We start from the raw sequence: 17,105 nt of genomic DNA, 5'->3' as shown, positions 1-17,105 counted from the left end.
AATTTGTGAATCGTTTAACACGATATTTAATTAAGCGGGTAGAGTGGTTAGTCTTGTTGAAAAGAAAGAAAGAACGGAAAAAAGAAGAAGAGAGTAATATCACTTTCAACCGCCGTAAACAGCTTCGCGTAAACGGTACGTATTATTTATTGTCCGGTGATACGATGACGACGTTCAAGAACGAGCCGATGTATTCCGGCTATATCGAAAAAGGAAGTGGCCGATGACTCGTTGACTCATCTCGTAAACTTGACTTACCATGTGGTCTAGAGTATCTGTTGTCTCACCTTCAGCCATGAATATTTATTGCACCACACAAAACAATTTGTTAATATTTTTTTCCCGCGTTCTCGAAGCACCATGCTGTCCGACACTACGCAACGACACTACGCACATGCGCGGGATTAACACTGCGCAACGGCGCGTCGCACATGCGCGGGGTCGATGCGCGCATGATGCGCGCGCATTGAACGAGAGCGTCCTTTTTCGCGCGATCGGCGACGCAATAAATTTCGACACTACGGACGGTTATCCTGACAGAAAGTAATTTGTCCATTAACTTTGTTTTGTGATTGTCTTATTGTGCGAGAATGTGTTATCAAGGAAAGAAGGAACATCAGTGTGAATAAATTTAACGTCGAGGTTCGTTCCCTGTGAAATACGAAGCATGATACGAAGCAGCCGGCGTTCAGTCCTTCAAGCTACACGGTGGAAAGTATACGAAAAGTGGGGGGACTATTGATGCAGTTCACTGCGTGAGAAAGTGAACATCGATCGAGGTATAGTATGGAGAAACTTTCGTAAAATTTTGCGATATACGCTTAGTTAGATTCGTTGGTGAATTACGTTAGGTTATGTTATGTTGCAGAATGGGATATCTAGATGCTAGGAGCATGCGTTCATAAAAAGAGAAGCTGTGGCACGTTGACCATTCCGAATCGGAATTTTCTACACTACAATCGTAAGGTAATACTGATTTATTTCGTCGTGTCGGAACACGTTGAGTAAATATAATAGTGTAGGGTGAAAGTGGAATCAATTGCGATAGGAACAGTTCTAAAACTGTTACATATTATTTTTTAAATTAGTATTCTAACGATGCGATAAATATCGTAAATTGCTGGAAGCGTTGTTGAAATGTGAGGGGTCAAATTATAGTTATTGCGATAATAATAGGGAACATATATAAAAAATATTATATATTAAAGTGAAATTACCTCAAATATTACATATAAAATATTAAATATTTAAATTTCATAAGGAAAAAGACTATATAAATAAATAATAAGCATTGAAAGAAACATATATATTAAATTCTTTTTGTTTTAATTATATCTATTGCATGCAAATATGAACAATTCCATTTCCTTTATTATAATATCCTTTATTATATATTTTTCTTAAAAGAATATATTATTCATTTTTATTTAAATGAATTTTAAAAGCTAATTAAAAATTATTCAAACTTGTTATGGAATAAGGAAAGAATAAGTAAGGTTACTTCATAAATTTTATCAGTTGTTAGTTTATTAAAATTAAAAATTCAATTATTTATAAAAAAAACTTTTGTTTGGTTGATCATAAAATATAATAAAAGCCATTTATAATGAAAAATAGATATATTACGTAGTTCAATTCATTTTTGAATTCAATGCTTTGGATGAATGCCAAACAACCTCTAATTTACACTACCACAGCAAATATTATATATAATAAATTGAACAGCATATGTATGAAAGGTAAACATAGGGCTTCGTTTACGACGCACTTAGTCATGTTCGACCACGTTCTCACTTTGAAATATTTGTAAATATTGCGCCTCGTGTGTGTGAAATATTAAAAACAATAGAAACTGACTCGCAATAAGAAGGTATTCTTAGAATATAGATTTTAAGTCTGTTTGAAAAAAGTTTATTTTCCTTATGAAAGATAAAATTTGTAATATATTTAATACAAATTCTTTCTGCTTTAATTTGAAATCTATATATAATTCATATTTTATAATAAATTTTATAATATATAAATTATATAATCTTTTAATATTTTAATTACATGTAGTAAATATGAAATTAAAATATTATATATTTAATAGTTATCTTGATCATGCAAATTCAAATTATACAATATTTGCTTTATAAATATTATACCAAATTATATCTTGTATTAATAATTTTCTATTTGAGGTAATTCACACAATAAGATAATTTTTTCATAATCTTATGAAAAAATTATAAGGAAATTTGTATTTCTAATACAATTATCAACAATAAACATTTATCCAAATAAAAAATATGATTTAAATAATCATTATTCATATTTTGTTTAAACAGAAAACAATGCCAGTGAAACAATGACTGTATCTACTAGTTTCTTTTCAAATATTGGATCAACATTCAGATTGAAGACAACGTATGGTGAGTTTCAATCCTTTATTTATTTTTATTCTCTGCAATTTCCAATTGCCAATAATATGCATGCCTCTTTATATAAAGTTTCGACACACGAAATACGTATATTATAAATCTATTTTATATCAAAAATTATCCATTTCGTTAAGTTAAATAAGATAGTTTTTAACATTGCAATATCTTTTCCTCGCATAAACTTTATAGTTTGATAGTTCAGGAAGTAATTAAAACTTGCTTATTAAAACTTTAGTATCCGCAAAAAATTAATTGCAAAATAACAACCGAGAATATAAGTTAGGGAACATGAAAATAATGGTATATTTATCGATATCAGAAGCTTTACTTATGATCTTCCTTCAAGATTCTCGATAAGAATTGCGTAATTTTATAGACACTTGTCCGATCTTTACATTGACGCGTTTAATTACTCAAATTTCTCACTATAACGCGAGCAATAGCTTAGATAACTTAGAAACTGAATTACGAAAGGATCGTTAAGCGCATAATTGCTGATCACGGGTACAGTCATGGTTTGTTACTGAACAATGTGATGAGATAATAATTAATCATTCCTAAGCATGAATAACTTTAACACTTAGAATTATAATAAACCGAGTAAAGTTGAGAAGATCAGATTTTTATTCTTACTATTATTAAAAATTTAAAATATATATATATATATATATATTTTCAAACCTGCGTCTCTACGAATCATAATCATCGCTCGTCCACGCGACAAAGCTTACCGCAAACGCGAAAGAAAATTATACCGTGCAGAATTCCCGATTTCCAAGCAACCGTTAATAATCGATAAAGTCATTAATCCTTAAAAAAAAAAAAAAAACCCCGAGGAATTTAAAAATCATACGCTGTGCCCAAAGATCACGGCGATTGCCCTCGAAACTCAGGCCCTCGAAATATCTCACCCCGCGATCCTCGGGAATGAACACGTCATGCGAGCGTACTGGAATCGATTTATCTTCGACACCCGATTGATTTATTGCCGATCGAGCGGATCTTATTTAGAAGCGGTATCGCGCTATAACCCTATCCACGATTCGTAAATCTTCGTAGATGTTCGGTAAGCCGATAAATCACACTGCCTGCAAACCGTTCCTCGCTTGATCCTCAAATTGTTTATAATACGGGCTATTAGCCGGTGTGTAATTGCGTCTCGGATAGATCGAGGGGAACTACATAAATCAAATCGGATCTTAGAGTTGGATAAAACGCGAATTCTCCTTTCTTTTTGTTAAAATGCGTGTAAAGGTGTTTTCGTTGGAGGGGACGGAGGGGATTCGAGCAGAAAGGGAGGTTTTTCAGGAGAAATGAATAATCGAAAGGAACGAATGAGTTTTCACGGGGAGAGGGGGGAAGAAACGAATGCTTTTTTCAAGGTGTTTTATGGGGTGTTTTGCGAAAGGGGGGAAAAAGTAAGGTTGTATGTCGTGGGTACCGGTTTATTTGGAAAGGATGATTGATATTATGCGAGGTTTTGGTGAATGGTAGGATGGCGTTATTTAAGGATGCGGGGTGTTGAATGAATGGCGGTTTGGATGAAAAATGAAACGGTAGAAAGTGTGGTGTTGGGTTAAACGCAGCTATGTAGTAGGTGAAATGAACATTTATTATCGGGTGAAGCAGGGGAGGGGTCGTGGTTGCACGAGAACTTGATGCACGTAATTTTAACTTGCGAGCGTGCAACAGTACATTGTTCACCGACAATGTGAATATCTATAATATATTCTCTTTTCTTTTCGTTCGTTCGTACTACGAAACAACCGACACGTATCTTTCTCCCGTTTCATCTCGATGAATTCACTGTAGAGGAAATAACACTTTGACGAGTCTCCAATATACGACTAACACTTCCTCTTCTCTCCGTCGTTCGAAATAACTCTATTTCTTTACCTCCTCCTTTACCAAGTAATTCTTAACTCTCGACGAGAGATCTCGACGAGTAAGTAAGTGAAGTCACGAAACAATCTACAATTCCCAAAATTATCACGAACGTTTCCTCCTCTCTCCCCCTTTTGCATCTTAATTACGTCTTTCGTTCCTTTCCCTCTCTCGCATTTTAATGCAGCCAAAAAAAAAAAAAAAAAAAAAAGACGCAAGAAAGCCACCGACCGAAAGAGAATCGAAGGACTCGCCATATTTTCACGCGGCAGCCTTATCGAAGCCGGCGACTTGAACGAATAAAAATTTATTCGAAGCGGTGCTTCCTCGGGGAAAATAAAAAATAAAAGAATAAAGAAGTGAAAAAAGAATAAAATAAAACGGATAAAATACCACGTCCGTATCTCGTCGCGGGTATAAATCCTTGGGTGGACACGGTCGATCCATGGTATACCCGGTGAGCATCAAAGAACGCAAAGAAATGTATTCGGCGCGATCGGATCTCTCTCGGTGCAGATTTATTAAGCCTCTCTTTTCCGTTCTGACGGCCCATAACTCGTTACCTCTTCCCTTGTCAATCCTCTCCGATAATTTTTTTAAAAATCGCATCTCACGTTAACGAAATTTTAACGTATTATTGTAGTTCTTGTCTGTTTGGAGGTTTGTAGAAAAAATGGGAAAATTTGGTTGGCTACGTGTTTAGGAATTGTAGATTTCTTGCTTACTATTGTAGATTGTTGTAGATTTACTTATATCAGATTGAATTTTGTTGGTTTTTTTCAGTTAGAAAGATTGGAGTGTATTGAACGAATATTAAAATCAGGTGAAATAATTAAGTAGAATTAACAAAATATTGGCAACGACAAGATACAATTTGATAATTGTTGGGAGTAAGAATTGCGAATTCAAAGATAAAAATTTTAACCTCTTATTGATTCTCTTGAAATTTGGGTACTTTTTCCAAATTTTTAAAAACGAAATTTTATTAATTCCAATCGAAGGAGAGGAACGATGAAACAAATTAAATAAAAAAAAAAAAAAAACGAAAATTACAAACGAAATGGCCCATTAACGTAACGTTAGGCATCAATTCATAGTTCAATTCATCCAATCGATCCAATTCATTACGCGTAACGAGTACAATTATCATTCTCGATAAAGAACGACATTAGATTAGGCGTCGAAACGGCATGGCGTTGTAACAAACAAGTGATGTTTTGAATTCACGGGGTTTGTAATCACGGGGTGGGCCGAGATCGTAATTCTCTAATTCGTTCCCGTGAGATTTACCGTGTCCGTGTCGGTGGACGCGACACAAAGAAACGTAACGCTGTAACGCCGTTAATGTTGAAGTTATGGCGACTGGTAGGGTTGTTAGGTAGCGAGGAGATAGAATCGAAACAGTACGCGTTTAGTGTAACTTATGTCCACTGTAAGTACCTAGCAGACCTAGTGTGTCTATTCAAACATTCGAGCTCTGAGCAACGTGAAAAGAATTTTGCCTGAGATGGGGGGGACCATTGTTTCTGAATATCTGTACGGTGATACTTTAACGTCGAAAGTTCGTTGAATTTTTCTTATATATATATATATAAGTATTGTTCTATATATTCATCATAAGTGTTACAGCATAGGTATTGATTCTTTAAACTAAACAATGATGAAGGATGTATCGAAAAATTGTTCTTAAAATAGGTGTTCGAATTTCGCGTCGAAAGTAAAAATGAATAATCGAAAGGATATTTTATTTTTAAATTCGAGTGGCGAGTTTAAAAAACCTATTCCGTTCTAAAAAAAGAAATTTTGATTTTCGCGTTCCTAGTCGTAATTTCTTAACACGTTGCGAATTTATGATTATTTTTCTACTCTAATTCTCTCCTAATTCTCTCGATCGCCCTTTCTCTCCGTTGAATATTGTTTGTACATATATATATATATATATATAAGGAACGCATGGACGTTAGCAGTCGATGGAATGAATGCGTTAACTGGCAATTTCCTCGCGGCGTGTTCTAGGAAATCGCGGCTAAATTACGTCTTTAACCTCAATGGACCTGATTCTTGAGTCGAGACTCGAGCGAATACTCGTAATTTTTATTCCTATTTTATTCCTATTGCAGTGGAAGTATGATGATGAAGGAATCTCTCTCTCTCTCTCTTTCTTTTCCCTGTCAAATTTGATCTTTTATTCCATTGACGTTGAAAATCGTGTCGATCGTTGAGTCGTAAAGTCCGTAGAATCGTAAATTTCACAGGACACTGTGGAAAAAGTGTGTAATTGGACGTATTTCATAATTATATAAAATAATATTTATAAAATAATATAATTCTTTTTAATGATTTCATAATGAAATGAAAAAGATCAAATTATTTTTCAGTTTTTTTTTTTTTTTTTTTTGTTCCTTTTATATTAGGTAACTTTTTTATGTAACTGACTTTCCTTTCGTTTTTTATTTCCTTGGAAATTGATATTTAATTTTCGAGTAACGTTACGACGAATATTTCGTAAGCTTTTTGTTAATTTCTTTTTTTCTTTTTTTTTTTTTTTTTGGAATATTATTATTTTTAAACACCGAAATTGTAATAATATTTCCGTTATACAATCGAGTTGCGTTTTAATTCATCATTTCCTCTTTCCACGATTGTATTTCTGTTATCTGATTAAGGGAAAAAAATATTAATAAAATATTATGAACTAAGTCGGTGTAGTGGTGGGTTTAATTTATCATCTCTTACAAGATCGTGGACGATAGATCGTAGATTGTATTCCCATTATCAGATTAGGAAAAAGATTTAAGAAATGAAGTTGGTCAATAGTTAATTCGATCAATTCTATGGAAATTTCACAACTTCTGTTCTATTAATTTCTATTAATCCAACATACTCGTGATCGTCGTGCAAAATGTAACTTGTCACGTTTTGACCTCGAGGCTTTCAATCATATGTACAACACGGTTAAATCACATTAGCCAACATAGTCTCTTGCGTGAGTAATTGCAACTCATGAGATTTAATGTGTTACTTTTGAAACCTTCGTGCCGCCTTAATCGAATGAAATTAAAATTCCTTTAATCCGTTTAACGATGCTTGTGCAATCTATTTTTTTCTTCTTTTTTTTTTTTTTTTTTTTTTTTTTTTATCGAGCAGAATCTTATTCTTTTTCCAATAATAATAAGATATCTATCGTTTATTTCTTTTTTTTTATTAGATAATATTTATACACGAGTTTAGAGTTTTTTTTAAATATTTTGAAAAAATTTGATATTTTTAAAATTGAAAAAATAATAATAAGTAGGGTTAGAGAATGTTAGAGAATAAAATCTGGGATTATAGGAGAGTATAGATATTTCGATAGGTAAGTTTCATTTTAATTATTATTTAAAAAAGAATAAACATTAATATTTCAACAAATATTTGTAATTGTAAGATGAAAATTACAATAATTTTAATTTTTCTCACAAAATATTAGTTGTAATTAGTAGTTATTGACATAGTGTTTGTTGACTCTTCCTTTGTAAATATTTAAACACGAGCAAATAATATAGTAAGGATTGCTAACTCTTCAATCGTTTCCATCATTTCATGAGTTCTACTTACTTCACGAAACTCTAAAAAGATTCATGGCCTTGATTACACCTACTTCCTCGATCGCTAACATAAATAAATCCCAGATTCTATTTTACTGATATTCTTGTGGTACGAATTATTCCCAGAGTCATTAATCCAACAATAAAATACAAAATTAATGTTCTGTTCAACAATAATAAAATTATTCTTTCTATATTTGTTTAAATATTTTGTAAATATTACGTAAAGTATATATACGAAAAGTATTCTTAAAAATTAGAAAAAAATTGACAAAGCTAATAAAAATTTCAATAGAATAAATGTTTTATTTCTTGCGTAGGAAAATTATCTCGTTAAATTAAGCAAGAAATATTCGTTGCTTAATTAAACAGAATATTTATACTCTATTTGTGAAAAATTTAAACGTGTTGAGAAATGTTGAGAATTCATATAATAGGATATGCAAAAATATACAAATCAAGCAAATTGAGATATACATTAGAAAGAAAAATAGATCTTAAGATGTGCAAAAAATTAATTTGCCTAAGTATTCGTGGCTCTAGCCGCAAATTGCTACTTTTGACGCAGAATAAAACATAATTCTTCTCTGATTTAGCATGATGTATGGAAATATATGCGAAACACTTCAAAAAAACCTTTGCAATTTTTTTCTAATGAAAATTCCATTCCAATATATATATATATATATATCATAATTAAATTAAAAAAAATCTTCAAATTTTAATAACGTTGAAGGAAGGAATTTTTAGAAAACGCATACTCCAAAGTGAAATTTCATACGTAAATGTAGGAATGGAGAAAAAAGAAAAAAAAAATGAAGGAACCAACGGGATTCGAATCCGCGACCTTTGACCAGAAAGCGCGACCTATACCCGCATAACCACGTTCTCCTCTTAATTCCAGTATCCTTGTTTCTTCCTATAATTGTCTCCGTTTCCTCAGATTTACACAAATCCTACAACGAATATACATTATCATGCCTTTCAACCATAAATCATCCTTGATGAATGAATCTCATTTCTCTTCCCTTCTTTCAACCCTTAAGAAATATTGGAGAGGCGCGATTATTTAATTTAAAATTTAATTAGAATACCGTTTCTTGGAAAGGCGAATTTCACACTTATCATGTTATATCTCCGATATAAAACTTATCAAACTATTCTTTCTAACTATTTCCTCTTCAACTATTTATATTAATAATAATTATTATATTATATTAATAATATTATATTATATTATATTAATAATATTATATTATATTATATTAATAAAATTATTATATTATAAAATATAATTATTAAAAAAATATAAAATCATTCGTCAATTATAACCTTTCGGCCTATTCCATTCGATCGAATCTTTTAACTTGTGGAAAAATTAAATTGGAATCAAATATCACATTCTCGCCGGTTCTCTCGATATTATTTACTTATTAATTAGTCGAAATTACTTTGATAATCATTAAGTGCTCAATTCCACCAGCCAACTATCGAACAATCCCGCTAGATCGGATCATTTGCATCCCCTTGCATAAGGTGTCTCTCGTTCGGGAATCGAGTGGCCAACGTTTCTAGGCCAACGAGGCCGGCCTACGCCGCCGTGAGGCGCGATCTCGTTTTTCGATTAAAATTCGATATAGCCTGGTAACTGTAACTCGGTTCGCCGCCTCTCGGCTAAGGAACGCGTGCATATGTGTGTGTGTGTGTGTGTTTGTGTGTATGTGTATGCATGCGTTCCAAGCAACAGTTGCGAAAAGGAAGAGGAGAGGAACCGTCGAATGTCTTTCCTCTCGAATCATTGAATTGAACTCGAAATATATCCTGTTGATCGGCATTGCATCGGGGATAATACGCGTGGAATGGAGACGAAAACGTGAATCGAATGGGAGCTCGTGGAAGGGCTTTTCATCCATTATTAATTGGTGATTGAATCTGATTGTTGTCTGAGATACTTTTGAAACTTGGGGGAGGATTGAATAGGGAAAGGTAAATAATCGGTTTAAAGGAATTTTCGATTATTTCAATTTGTAATGGTAAATGGAAGGGAAGAAATTGTTTTTAGGAGATTGAAATTTGTAGGGGGTAGAATAGATTTAGAATAGGATAGTAATAGTAAAGTGTTTGGATAGTGATTGGATGAAATTTGATGAGGAAATATTCGAATAAAGAAATAATAAAGTATTGAACAAAATCGAAATCTCTAGAATAAAGAGCAATAAAATTGGAATATGCAAATAATGAAACTATAGTAGAATATTTGAATAATATTAATATAGTCTATAATATTGAGAAAATATTGAATAGTGGACTATTCGGATAACAAATTCAATTAATAATAATTCTGTATCAATGAATTACATTATTCATATATCTTGCTCTCCTTTTCTCTCTCTCTTTCTCTTTTTCCAATTTCATTGAACTAACTTTTCACTGAACTTTTTAATATAAAATTTTTACCTTTCTTTTTTTTTTTTTTTGTTCGAAATTTACGATAGAGGTAAAGCAGTAATTTGTAAATTTGATGATAAAACGTTATTCTATCTCGGTCCTAATGGTTCAGATTTAGAGATAAAGCAACCTGTTATAGTTGAAATATATATTTCATTTCACAGTGGAATATTATTGCGGTTGGGACATTATTATTTGAATTGATTGTAGAGGTGGAGGGTTATCAGATCAGGGCTGTGGATCGAATAAATTATTGGGACGAATTGAAATGTGTTTCTCTCGCAAAGAGATCGTTATTTATCACTTCTTATTTATCATCCATTACGGTTGTTCAGTCGATTCGATATATCATTATTCGAACGAGCAACAAATAAATAAAATATTTCACAGACAATTTGATAATAAGAACTGTTTGCTTAATTTCGTTTCTACGTGATATGATGATTTTAGTTAAAAGTTTTTGGAAACTTTTAACGACGAGAGTTCGCTAATCTTGGTAAAAAAAAAAAAAAAGCTCATTGATACACATCTGGAACAGGAAAAGCTGAAAAACGGATAGATGGATGAAGAATGAACTGTAACCTTGAAATTGGATATTTAATCATGTATAATAAGCATAAGACTGTCACTTGTGTCAGGATGATTGATGATGATAGATGATTAGTGATAGGCATACTTATAGGAGAAACAGTAAAATACTTTTTACTTTTTATTTTGTTATTCGCATATTTTCTTGCAGAATCATGATAGAGCAACTTCTTAATGATTATATTTTCCTGATGATTTTTTAAAAATTTTTATCCGACCTTTTTAAATGTAATTAAGAATATTAAAACGTCTTTCAATTTTTATCGAAAATTTTTATCCTGATTTTCATCCAAAAAAATTCTTCGAATAAAATAAAAATTATTTCAAATTGAACGAATCGTCATCAATCTGTCACATTTTTCGACATTTTCGATATTCCAGAAATATTAGAAATATCTTATTCCACATTTGATATTCTCTCGATATCGACTTTCGACGTGAAATTTTTTCAAAAAAACGGAAGAGGAGGGAGGGGAACAGCATCAGCCAATTCAGTCAATCGCAAAATGACACCTAGCATCACGGTTTCTCTGTGTTCACGCGAGGCGAAACGAAAGCTGGAAATTTCCTTCTTTGAAAAACGGGGCAACGTAGGTGTAACATTTCTGTTTAATGAACCGCGAACAATTATAGAGCCTGTGATAACCTTGATAAATCTCGCCACGTGGATATTTAACATTCGCAATCTTGCCTTTTAATCTAGAAATTTTAATCCTCTTTCATTCATTTTCCTTTCTTTTTTCTTTTTTTTTTTTTTAATTTTACGCGTAGGATATTCTATAATCTCTACAATTTAAATTTAACATTTCGTATACAAATTTCTCCATTATCTCTAAAATCGTACAATTGGAAAAAGAATCCATCGCTTCCCTTCTCGTTCGAACGAAGATCTTTCCAAATAAAAAGATTTCTTCAAAGAGATCTCTGTAGAGAGTTGTTGGACTTGTAATTCTTTCTCTTTTTTCTTTTTCTTTTCAAGAAGAGAAACATACTCGTTCGACTCTTCGACTTTGAATAAAATTGATTAAAATTTCTCAATTATTTTTACAATTAACTCGTGGCAACAGCTCTGCTAAGAATAAACAGAAAGAAAAATAAACACCGCGGAGAAATAAAAAAAAAAAAAAAGGAGAAGAGTCTGGCTCTGACTCCCAATAAATCTCGTGAAAATTTCCACCGTAACAGAATTCGTTTCATGCGAATTTTAATTTTTATAATTCGCCTGGCAACCCGATCTGAGAATCCGCGTTAATTGAATGAGATCAGCGCAAGAAAGAGATCCGATCCCTTTCTCTCCACACTCCTTCGGAAACACGATATTTTAAGAAGCTTCCCCTCCCTCTCTCGAGGGAGAAATTATTCCCCTCGATGAAGGACGAAGAAAGCGGCAGCCTCGAAGAGGTTAAGCCTCGTCGAGAAAAATATCGATATAACATCGAATTTCTTTTTTTTTTTTTTTCGATCTTTGAGATCGTCCAAGAGAGGAGAGAAGAGACACATCAATATCGCGTCACTAATAAATTAGCATTGATAAAATACACTAGCAATGGCATGCTAGTGTATTTTTAAAATATTTATTTTTATTTTTATTAATTTATTTAATTTATTAATTTATTAATTTATTATTTTTATTAATTTATCTTTAAAATATTCGATAATCATCGCGAACGATATCGATCATTGATCTGGGAAAGGAATAAAGAATCGAGGGAACTGTGATAAACTGTCTGCGTCCAAAGCGATGACCGTGGTTATTCGATCGTTATAATATTCCGTATCACGAATAACCTGCCATATCGGTGTTTGAATAGCCATTGACTTCGATTCTTCGATTCATACGTATATATGTTATACATGTTTCTATACATCCGCGAGACGGTGTTAGACAGAGGAACGAGGAGAGCTTAAATCGAATGATTTATACAGTCGGTCGGGTTTGGAGATGCCAGTCGGAGAGGATCGGGAGAAGGTGTCGTAAGGCGCCAAGTTTATACGATTCCCTCGGTCGAAGTGAAGAAAAACCGATTCATTGGTATTCATTGGTATTCAACGCGTTTGTTCGTCTGTTCATTTCTGTCAACGAGTCACATCACGTCTCGTATGAACGAATTTATGTACCGCGATAAATGCTCGACATGACAACCGTTTACGTGTAAACACGCGTCAATTAATCCTTCGAGAGAATGAAACGTTTTACTCTATGATAGGCGGATTGATTAATGTTAGAATTATCGATCTCCGCGCGCGAATTTGTAAGAAATAGATCGTAATCGGTAAACGAACGTATTGTGGAAATGAATAAAATGGTTAATATATATATATATATATATATATATACACTCGTGTAATGTAAAATTCGCTTACCTCTGATTAAAAATTTTTTTAAATCGTTTTCTTTTTCGCCCCATATCGACGAACGTGCATTGGTTACGCTTTTGATCCTCGCAAACCTACCACCACGTTTACGCAATTCTTATTTCATAGCTTTCTCCTTAATGGATTAATCTTATTATGCGTCTCGATCGATACCGTATTTTCAATTAAAAACCTCCATCTGAACTTGAAAGTTTCATCGGCAAAAAATTCCTCGCAATAATAATAAATAAATTGGCAGAAATTCTTCAGAGGAATCGAAGAGAGTATGTTTCTCTGCTCGAAAAAGAAAAAAAGAAATTAAAGACAATTATAAGTTCTGGAAGATCTCTACAGAGAGATCTGAAGAAATCTCGGTTTATTTGGGAAGATGTTTGCTCGAATTTCCATGCGCGGTTCCATCGATTCGTGAAAACGAACGATTTGCTGGCCTGGAAATTAATTTTCGGCTGTCTATACACGACCGGAAACTGGGTCGTGTAACGGTGAAACTGGCGGGTCTGTGGTCCTAGCCGCCGGAACTTCCGATTATTCCGCGAGCTTTGTTTCCAACCGTGACGTGAAATCGTGAGAAAAAAGAAATCCCTTTTTTTTTCCCCCCTTGGAGGGGGGGATTCGAGATTTCGTTCGTCGAGAAACGTTAAAGGAGTGAAAACAACCCCCTCCAATTATTACTATATTTTAATTTAGGAGGAAAATTTATTTTTTAAAAATACTTCACGGGGGGAAGAAGAATTTTTCTTTCTTCGAAAAAATATTTCGAATCGTGCGTTCCTCGACTCTTCTAGAGACACTTTTTCATCCTTTCGTCGACGTGAATAATAGGCGATGGAAAAAATACATTTCAATTGTACTTTCTGAGAACTATCTTTCGAATAAATTTCATCAAGATCGATGAGTCGTGTGAGTCGAATACGTTAGACTCATTGTAACACCATGACCTGTGACGATAGTAACCCTCCATACTTCGCCTTTCTGCAATAGAAATTATATGCATAATTAAAAATCTTTCCTTCGTTTTCTATTTTATATTTTCTATAAATAAAGTTTGTTTCGATTCACGGGTCAAAGAGAAATATTCAAATTTTCAAATTTCGTATCCACCCTCGTTCAGAATTTTAAAGAAACGTGGCCACTTTTGATAGAGATACACATTTAATCTCGCAATTTGTATATATTCTCGAGAGAGAGTTTAAATCCTACGTACGTATCTCACGGTGAAAAAGAAGTTAAAAATCGACTGATAATGCTCGAACATGGCTGCCGCTTGCAAAATTCGTGGATTTCCATCCACCGTGTTATCCATTATATGCAAATCTCTATCGTACATGCCGCATGGCACACATTTTCACATATTGGTGTACTTCTTTGTTCGCCTCCTCTTCTTTTTACATAATGTATGACTATCATGTTCAAAAAATACGAGGGGTTTAACATGTGAATGGAGTTTGCGATTTTGTGAAACTGAATAATTTATCCCGAATAAATATCCGAGGAAGCATTGCAATTAGAATTTTAAAACTTCCTTTATATTATTATTAGGGTATCTGAGAAATAATCCCCTTTTTTTCCCCTCTCCCCAAATTTCTGCACAATTCATCCGATTTCGAGAATCCTTTAGAATTCAAAAGTGGACTTCGTCGTTTCTTCCTTTTTTTTTTTTTTTTTTTTTTGCAAAAATCCTTTAGATTTGTCATTGAAAAAGTTGATACAAATAAACATACATAATTATTGAAAACTGTATAAAATATTCAGCTTTATTTCCATCGTTCTATTATTATCATAATCTATATAGAATATATCTAGAGATTATGATAATAACAAACACAAAAATTCACGAACAGAAAATTTAATCTATTTTACCTTCGCACAACTTCAACTTACTTACAAATTCTCATCCCCCAATATCTCTTTGCACAACCAACTTTCGTATTTATTTTAACCTCTCCAAAATCTTCCTTCCAAAAATCCTCAAACTTCTTCCATTCCACTGAAACTAAATTACTCTAATTACTCTTTCTCCATTCCACGCCATTTTGATTATCTCGTTACTCACCGGTTAAATTAAATTAAATTAAATTAAATAAAATCAAACCAGAACAGCTTTCTCGAAAATAAATCGTGTCAAAAAAAAAAAAAAAACAACCACCGATATATCCCGTAATACCATTACATACATAACAAGAATCTTGAGAATCGTGTTCCCGGATCGAAAAGCGCGGCGCGTAAGAAATCGCACGAGCGTTAATTATTCGAAGCGTGCGTTTCGAAGTGCGCAAGTATCGCGGTTGAAAAATGCCCTCTCGAGCCGGGACGTAACGTAACAGCCGCAACGTAAACAGCCGCGGTGGAACGCGTTGCGATATTTATGGGGCGACGATGCTATCGGCGATCTATTCTCACGTGGAAAGCGGCGAGCCAGAAATCGGGACCCCTCTCGGAGCTCTGCAATTCGATTCGAGGGACGGAGAGAAAGTAAAGGCCGAGGACTCGAAGGCGATCGTGCCCATTGCGGGATAATGGTTAATCACGATTATTAAGCTTAATGAATGGGCCCGAGGAGAGCGAGATATTCTCTTCAACTGGCACTGGTTTTTTGCTTCTCCTAATAATCCAGTTCTTGATATTTGTTCTGTGCGTCGTCGAGATGTGTCGCGTCAAATTATTTCTTGAATTTAATCGTGTTTCTTCTTTCTCTCCATACCTATTTCTTATATATCTGCTTTAGATATATATATAAATTGGGAATTGATTTTGTTCAGGACAATTGTTGTCAGGTTTGTTTTGGTTTGGATATGAATTAAAAGATTTTTTTTTTGTTTTAGATTTAGAAATTTAGAAAGGATTAATTTAGGGGTTTAAGGATTATTATTATTTAAGGATTTAGAAAGGATTAATTTAAGGACGTAAGGATCATTATTTAAGGATTTTTGTTGGTCAGTTTTTTTTTGTTTAGATATAAATTGAAAAGTTTTGTATTTAAGAAATCAGGTATAATAAATTTCTTACAAGAGAACTAATGTGAGCATTGTTATCTATTTGAATTATGCATGAAGTTTAAAAAGAGTTATGTGTGAATTCTCGAGGAGAATTTTTGTTTAAATGTTGATCCTTATAATTGATGATCCTTTGAAGGAATATTATAATAATTAATTAGTGATAAATTAAAGTAAATGCATGAAAAATGTATATAAATTTTTTGATTTTTTTCAAATGCTATAAGATCAAATTGAAAGATAATATCAAGTTTCTTGGTAATTTCTTTTATTCATTTCTTATTTTGTTATTCCATAATAGAAAATCCGTATAAATGGTGGACGTGTATAATTAGTATATCACTATGATATCACTTTATATTCATTATGTATATTTATTAGTGCGAATAGCTTGTTTATCAGGTTTGCATTGCTATAGTTTCAATGGAATACATAAATCACTGTTACGATAATAAACTGGAATGCTTCATTAAATGAATCTGATTATATATACGAATTGAACAAAATACTACAACAAGTTCAATTTCTTCTGTAAAACAAACGCATTCTCACGTAACGTTTAATCGAAGTAATAATTCAAAAGTGTTTCATCATTCTTGTTTAAAATAATTAAAAACTCAAAATAGCTGAAAATTAACTTTCTAAAACTTTCTAACTCGAAAATTATAAATATGATTTAATGTCTAAAATTTATACGTAAACAATTAATACATAAATTATAACTTTCTAAAATTTTATAACTCTGCTACGTTCTTTGAATCGATTTTTGATCGAGTAACGTTTTTTTTCTTTTTTTTTTTTTTTTT

The 17,105-nt window shown here is 32.7% G+C and overlaps 1 long non-coding RNA gene across 1 annotated transcript in view; it reads left to right on the top strand.

The window, feature by feature from the left end:
- The first annotated feature begins 517 nt into the window (after positions 1-517).
- LOC122714085 overlaps positions 518-17,105 on the top strand; it is a 78,968-nt gene continuing 62,380 nt past the window's right edge. The window contains exons 1-3 of the long non-coding RNA XR_006346573.1: positions 518-779; positions 869-966; positions 2,331-2,414. This is a non-coding gene — a long non-coding RNA (uncharacterized LOC122714085). The remainder of the gene's footprint in view (positions 780-868; positions 967-2,330; positions 2,415-17,105) is intronic.

The sequence above is a fragment of the Apis laboriosa genome, unplaced genomic scaffold (genome assembly GCF_014066325.1).
Source record: "Apis laboriosa isolate Shangri-la unplaced genomic scaffold, ASM1406632v1 scaffold27_cov151, whole genome shotgun sequence".
Lineage (NCBI taxonomy): Eukaryota > Metazoa > Arthropoda > Insecta > Hymenoptera > Apidae > Apis > Apis laboriosa.
The sequence above is the reverse complement of the archived record's forward strand: the minus strand, read 5'-3'. Positions and strand labels throughout refer to the sequence as shown.